Raw genomic sequence first — 7,494 nt, 5'->3', positions numbered from 1 at the left:
AGGAGCTGAAGAAAATGCTACTGAAGGAAAACAGGTTCTTCCAAACCTGGAAGTTCCAAGGACCCGTGCAGTAGCTCTCTCAAGGAGTCTCTAAGGGTGATGAGGTAGCTTGGGGACCTAGAGTGAGAAGATCATTGCTGGGTCTCTTTGGGTCCTACTGCACCCAGCAGAGTTTACCTGCAGATGTCCCTCCAGGCTCACAAGAGGAGATCAAGTTTGCATTCAACATTCAATATCTCCCCTCCAAAGAATCCTCTCCTTACCTGCAATTCCTGCATTCCTGCAATTCCTTTCATTGTGGAGTTTAGCTTCTTATCAATTTGAGATAAGTGGAAAAGGGCAAATATCACTTGATTTGTCTGGGTTTCACTTTAAATACAACCAACTTGTCAATTCACAGATGATAATGACTTCTTAATCTCTTTATCAGATCTTTCTTGGGTACTAGTGTATCTGACTCCAAGCCTTGTGTTTAACTACCAAATTGCCTGTCTGCAGGATATTACATCCTGAACTTGACTTCTCTGAGCTTCACTGTGGTGTGGTGCAAAGATAAAGACAATGTTCTCCCATTCCTCACAGCTAATCAAAATAACAATGGCAATAACTAATTGCGTTTTGTTCCAGACTCTACCCCACAGTGCTTAGCTCTCTCTGACAAGGTGTTTATTGTCCTCCAACTCCTTAGCTCCTCAGAACTAAGCTCCAGAATATCAAGTGTTTTATGTTGCAGCTGTATTACCAAGCACTCAGTGAGTATTTGTTTAATAAATTAAAAAGGAATAATTAATGTTTTATATATGTTGCCCAAAGTTTTCCCCCTCTTTATTAGTTAACAGCATAAGAAGCTTCATTTTCCAAAATCTTTTATCAAAATTCAGCTGAAAAACTTTCTGTTACAGAGGTTTTATATAAAATCTCCTAAACTTCACAAGACTGGAATTAATGCACAAAGATGAATTTTGAATTCCCATTCCCAGGGATGTGATATTTCTTGTCTCTGGTGTGATAATCTGTGGCATCCATAGTCTGGCACTTGTAGCATTTTTGGAGATGATCTTATCTTCCCTCTCTTGCTGGAAAGATTGGGGGCCTGAGTCTCCCCTGTTTTTCTGATTTCTGTATGAAAAAAAAAAATCTCTCTGTTGAGTGAATTAAGTGGATGTTGTGCCACATTATCTCAAGTGGCTTCTGTCAAAGCTCCAAGAATAGTGAGGAATAGAAAATAAACAGGTATGGGACTCATATAGATGGAGAGTCAACTAGCAAAGAGATTAAAGTAGAAAGAGTTTTCAGTGGCATATGGCACCAGTCATATATTCATTTAGGAAATAATAGACACCTACTGTGTTCATAACTCTGGTGGAGGGGATCAGAGGTTGCCACCAGGTTGTGGTCTGTGTGTAAAGATACTATTTTTGAGAGGACAGAATGAATTGAAAGCTGGAAATTTATTTCCATTTGATTATCTTACTTTAAACCATTGTAGTTCTCACCACCCATTTAAATACATAAACTGTAATAAATTAGCAATATTTTGTCACTAATGATAATATTAGATGTATAATTACTAACTGGATACTACTATCAAAAAAAAAAACTGAATGAATCAGATGCAATAGCATATGCCAGTAATTTCACCAGCTCAGGAGGCTGAGACAGAAGGATCACAAGTTCAAGGCCAGCCTCAGCAACTTAGGGAGGTCCTCAGCAATTTAATGAATCCTGTGTCAAAATAAAACATTTTTAAAAGGACTGGGGATGTAGCTCAGTAGCTCAGTGACAAAGCACCCCCGAGTTTGATCCTGAGTTAAAAAATAAAATTAAATTTAAAAATCAATAAAATGAAAGACAAGAATTTACTTTAATTATCTCACCACAAATCCGTTTTCAGTTCTCACCAGGTACTTAAGGGTAAAAACTATAATAAATTAGTAATATATTATTACGAAATTATTCATTTTTCTGTTACTATAACAAAATATCTGAGATAATCAACTTTAAAAAAAAAAGGAAAGGCTTATTTTTGGCTCACGGTTTTGGAGGTTTCAGTTCAAGGTCTGCTGACCTGTTGTTTGTGGGCCTGTCATGAGACAGTACATCCAGGCAGGAACACATACATGATAGAGGAAGTTGCTCACCTCATGGCCAGAAAGCAAAAGCAAAAGAGAGACAGGAGAGGCCAGGGTCCTAATATTTACTTTAAGGGCACATTCTAATGACTTAACTTCCTTCCACTAGATCTAGACCTCACATCCTCAAGGTTCTGCCACTTCCCAATTGCACCATGGATTGGGGACCAAGCCTTCAACATATTTACCTCAGGGAGACATTCAATGTCCAAACTATAGCAAGCAGTAGTATCAGTGTTATAAATAATTGCCAGCTGGATATCTCCATCTTATTTTTAATGTATCTAAACTTAATTGACTTCCCAGTCTATTTTTTTTTATTTTTTGTTTTTTTCTTTTCATTTTTTGTCTCCATTAATGTCACCCATTTTTCAGATCTAGAGACCTAAAAGTTATCCCAGGCTTTTGTTTGCACCCAGCCCTCACCCCCAATATACAATCAGTTGATTCCGCCTCCTCTCTTTCCCCTTGCTCCTAACCCCAGCTTTCCCCTCTCTTCTTTCTCTCCCTTAGGACTGAAAGGGGCTTCCTGACTCTCATTTCCTTGGACTTCATTCTTAATGCATTCTCCACAATGTTGTGAAAGTAATTGTTCAAAAATACAAGTACGTTTCGATTCGTTTCTTCTCAAAGCCCATCAATAGCTCTTCCTGAATCTTAGGTTAACTTTCAAAAGTAGTAGCTTAACAAACAGAACCTTTCATGATCTGCCACTGACTATGTGTGATTGTTAATTTTTTGTGTCAACTTTCCTGGGATAATGGATGCCCAGATAGCTGGATAAGCTTTTTTTTTTCCTGGGTATGTCTGTGAGGATATTTCTGGAATAGATTGACACAGGAACCAATGGGGAGAGTAAGGAAGATCCACCATCACTCAGTGTGGGTGGGCACCAAGCAATCCATTGAGAGCCTCGATGGAACAAAAAATGCAAAGAAAGACAGATTTGCTGTCTCTAAAGTTTGAACACACATCTTCTCCTGCTTTGTTTATTTATTTATTTAGGTAGTTGTAGATGAACAGAATGACTTTATTTTATTTGTTTATTTTTATATGGTGCTGAGGATCGAACCCAGTGCCTCATGCATGCTAAGCAAGTGTTCTGCCATGTTCTGTTCACCCAGCCCTTCTCCTGCTTTTAAACAATGATTTTTTATATTCTCTGGTCTTCACACTCCAAGGCTTACACCAATAGCCCCTTAGTTTCCTGGTCTTTCAACCTCAGGTTAAGCTACATCATCTGATCACCTGGTTCCCAGGCCTTTGAACTTGGACTGAGCTACACACTGGTTTCCTTGGTTCTCCAGCTTACAGGTAGCTCATCTTAGGACTTCTAGGCTTCCATAGTCACATGAGCCAATTCCCCAAGGAAATATATATTTTGTTTGTTTCTCCAGAGAATCCTGACTAATGTACTGCCTTTCTAAACTTATCTTTATCATTATTATTATTATTATTATTATTAGTTGTTCAAAATATTACAAAGCTCTTGACATATCATATTTCATACATTTGATTCAAGTGGATTATGAATCTAAACTTATCTTCTACCCCTTCCTTCCTTTCTTTACCTCCATTTTCTCAAAGCACAAATATGTTCTTTGACCTAACCAAAATGATTTAGTTTCATTCTTTTTGTTTCTCTTCTTCTTTTAATATTTTCTTTTTTTTTTTTTTTTTTTTTTTTTTTTTAGTTTTCAGTGGACACAACATCTTTGTTTGTGGTGCTGAGGATCGTACGCATGCCAGGCGAGCACGCTACCACTTGAGCCACATCCCCAGCCCAATTTAGTTTCATTCTGGGAATGAATCCTGATGTTTTAAAGTGCTTGGTTTTAGCACATGCAGTTATTCAGCCTGAAATATTTTCTGTTCCCTTTGAGGAGTTAAAGATAACTTGTTCCTTATAATTCTAGGATTATTTTTACTTGATTTTATTTGTTTATTTTGGGCACTGGGAATTGAACTTCGAGGTGATTTAACACTGAGCTACATCCCCAGTAGGATATATACAATATATTCCCAATGCTCTCAACTGCGTAAGTATCTGCTAGGAAAACATGAGGCTGGGGTTGTGGCTCAGTGGTAGAGCACTTGCATAGCATGTGTGAGGCACTGAGTTCAATCCTCAGCACCACATATAAATAAACAAAAAATAAAGGTACATCAACAACTAAAAAATATTTATACACACACACACACACACACACACACACACACACATATATATATATTTTAGGAAAATAAAGTGTAGAGGGGTGCAGAGATGTACACCTGTAATTTCAGCAATTCAGAAGACTGAGGCAGGAGGATCACAAGTTTGAGGGCAACTTAGGCAACTTATGGAGACCCTGTCTTAAAAATTTAAAAAGGGCTAGGGACATAGCTCAGTGGTAAAGCACCACTGAGTTCAATCCCCAGTTTAAAAAAATTTTAAAAAGAGGGGCTGGGGTTGTGGCTCAGTGGTAGGGCGCTTACCTAGTATGCATGAGGCACTGGGTTTGATCCTCAGCACCACATAAAAATGAAATTATGATTTTTTTTTAAAAAAAGAAAGAAAGCGTTGTGACTAGAGATGAGACTAAAGGACTCAAGGGACCAGTCTCTTCTAAACCAACAATTCTGTGATCCTGAAAATTTCTAGTTGATATATTTTCCAGTGAACTAAAGTGAACTGATTTTGTTGCCAATAGAAAATCCAAACTGTGCATTAAACTAATTACATGTTTAATTAAAACAAAACAAAATTAAAAATCATAATAATCTGAGGAGGCTTTGAAAACTCTGTAGTTTCCTAAGAAGAAAACTTGCCTGTTGGCAATTTATAATGAGTTGCCAATCTACTTTCCTGATGACCTTGGACAATGATTAGACATTTTTACATCTAGAATGGTTTCACTGTTGAAGACAGAGGGCAATAACCTCGTATGGAATCCACAATTTCCCAAGCGGAACATAACTTCCATTATTTGGTATATTCTTTTTCTCCCACTTTAAGATGAAAAGTGCTTCCGTGATGTGCACCCACATGGAACAGATGTTCCAGTTGGCTTTACATAAACAAGCAGTTCCCCCAAATCAAGACTTGTTCCCATCCGTGCGGTTAATTAATATGTCAGTTAATCAACAAATGTTTATTGAGGACAGGCACCGTGCCAAGCTTTGAAGACACAACAGTGAACAAAACGAGACCCCTGCCTTCAAGGAGCTCACAGAATTTAAAGGGTATGATTGTCCTGATGGATGACAAACAAATAAAGTTAAAAAATATCTGAGGTAACAAAAAAAAAAAAAAAGGATTTCCTGCTGAAAGGAAATAACAGTTAGACCTTTGCTTTATTGAGTGACTGGCCCAAGGCCAGAGAAAGCACTCGTTGTAAGGATTATTATTGGAAAGAATTTGTTGTAATTAGGTAAACCAAGTACTATTAACACTGAGCTATAGGGATATGGAAATAGAGAACCTTCTTTGAAATGGCATTGGCAGCTATGGGATTTTGCCTGTGGGCTGCAATGGGATTTGACATAGAACTGTAATATTTGGCACAAAAGGAATTTTCCCCCATCCCCTATTTGTCTCTAAGGAGCAATATGAGTTATTTAATATACGTAATGAAGTCAAAACCTGACTAGTTGAAAGGAAATTAGGGCACATTTGTTCTTCTGTGTCAACCTGAGAAAAGTAACTCATTAGTGGTTGATCCCATCCTAGAACCAGATACACAACGTGCGTAAGAACGCACGTGGAGCTCTGTGTTGGCTGTCACATGGCCCCACCTGCTGGGACCACCTGCACAATTTTTGACCTATCCATGCATCACCTGTAATATTACTTACACAACATTTTTCCTTAAGTCAATTGACTTTTTTTTCTTAAAAATCAAATTAAATGTCACTATGGATAGAAAAACCAATAGCATTCCCATAAATAGCACATGGCCATAAAAGTCATTACAATTAATGAAGCAATACTGTAACATTCTACCTAGATAGTGTTGCATACAATTGCCTGGTAGAAGCTCTGGTTTGTTAAAAACTGGTTTTTCTTTGTTAAAAAAGGAATTGGCAACTCTTAGAGAGGTATCAGAGACTTTCTAAGGTAAAAATGAGGCATCTTGGAAGAGATGAGAAGGCACTAGAAAGAACATTTTTCTCCTTCTGTGACTTAATGTTGTTTCTGTGCCCCTAAAAAAAGCTAAAATAATCTCCTTTTTCCCCCCTTTATTTTCTATTGGTACATTATAGATGTACATATTGATGAACTTTGTTGTGACATATTTATACAAGCACACAATATAACAATATAATTTGGCCAATATCATTCCCCAGCCTTCCCCTCCCACCCCACACGGCTCCAAATCATCTCCTTTTTACGAGTGGAAGACTACACTTTCATCGAAAACTTTGAACCTGCTGACCTTGAGGGTGTTGATCCTTAAATAGTGGGTACTCTGAGGCACACCCTCTGATCCAGGATGGGACGGAGGAGAGATGCCTTTTGAAGTCCACTGCTAGGATGGCTCCCCATGGTCAGCCAGCTCTTCCTCTTCAAGCCTTAGTTCAGATTTCACATCCCAGGTTCGGTCATCTCCCCTTGAGAGACAGCATCTCTGCCTTCAGCCTGAAAACTCTCTTTAACACACAGAAAGCTATTAGTTGATGTTTTAGTCAGCTTTTTCACTGCTATGACTAAAGGAAGAAACTAGAACAATTGTCGAGGAGGAAGAGTTTATTTGAGGGCTCATGGTTTCAGAGGTCTTAGTCCATAAGAGGCTGGCTCCATTCCTCAAGGGCTCAAGATGAGGCTGAAACTTCATGGAGGAACAGTGTGGCAGAGGGAGCTCACATGATGAACAGGAAGCAGAGAGGGAGACTCCATGCTCCAGATACAAAATATATACCCCAAAGCCACGCCCCCAGTGAATCACTTCCTCCAGCCACACCTCATCTACACCCAGTCACCACCCAGTTAATCCCATCGGAGATCAATTAACTGATTAGGTTAAGGTTATAACCCAATCATTTCTCTTCCAAACTTTCTTGCATTGTCTCACACTGTGAACTTTGGGGGGATACCACATCTAAACCATAACAGTTGAATAGTTGAAAAGAGATCAGGGCACATAAGAAAGAGCAGGGTGTGGTAGCAAACAGCTGTAATTCCAGCTACTTGGGAGGCTGAGACTGGAGGATTGCAAGTTTAAGGCCACCCTCAGCAATTTAGGGAGACTCTGCCTCAAAATAGACTTTTAAAAAGTTCTCAGGATGTAGCTCAGTGGTAGAGCAGTTACCCAGCACTTGTGAGGATCCAAGTTCAATTCCTAGTACCTCCAAAGGAGAAGAAAAGAAAAAGCTGAGATTT

The sequence above is a fragment of the Urocitellus parryii genome, chromosome 4 (genome assembly GCF_045843805.1).
Source record: "Urocitellus parryii isolate mUroPar1 chromosome 4, mUroPar1.hap1, whole genome shotgun sequence".
Lineage (NCBI taxonomy): Eukaryota > Metazoa > Chordata > Mammalia > Rodentia > Sciuridae > Urocitellus > Urocitellus parryii.
Note: the sequence above shows the minus strand (reverse complement) of the source record.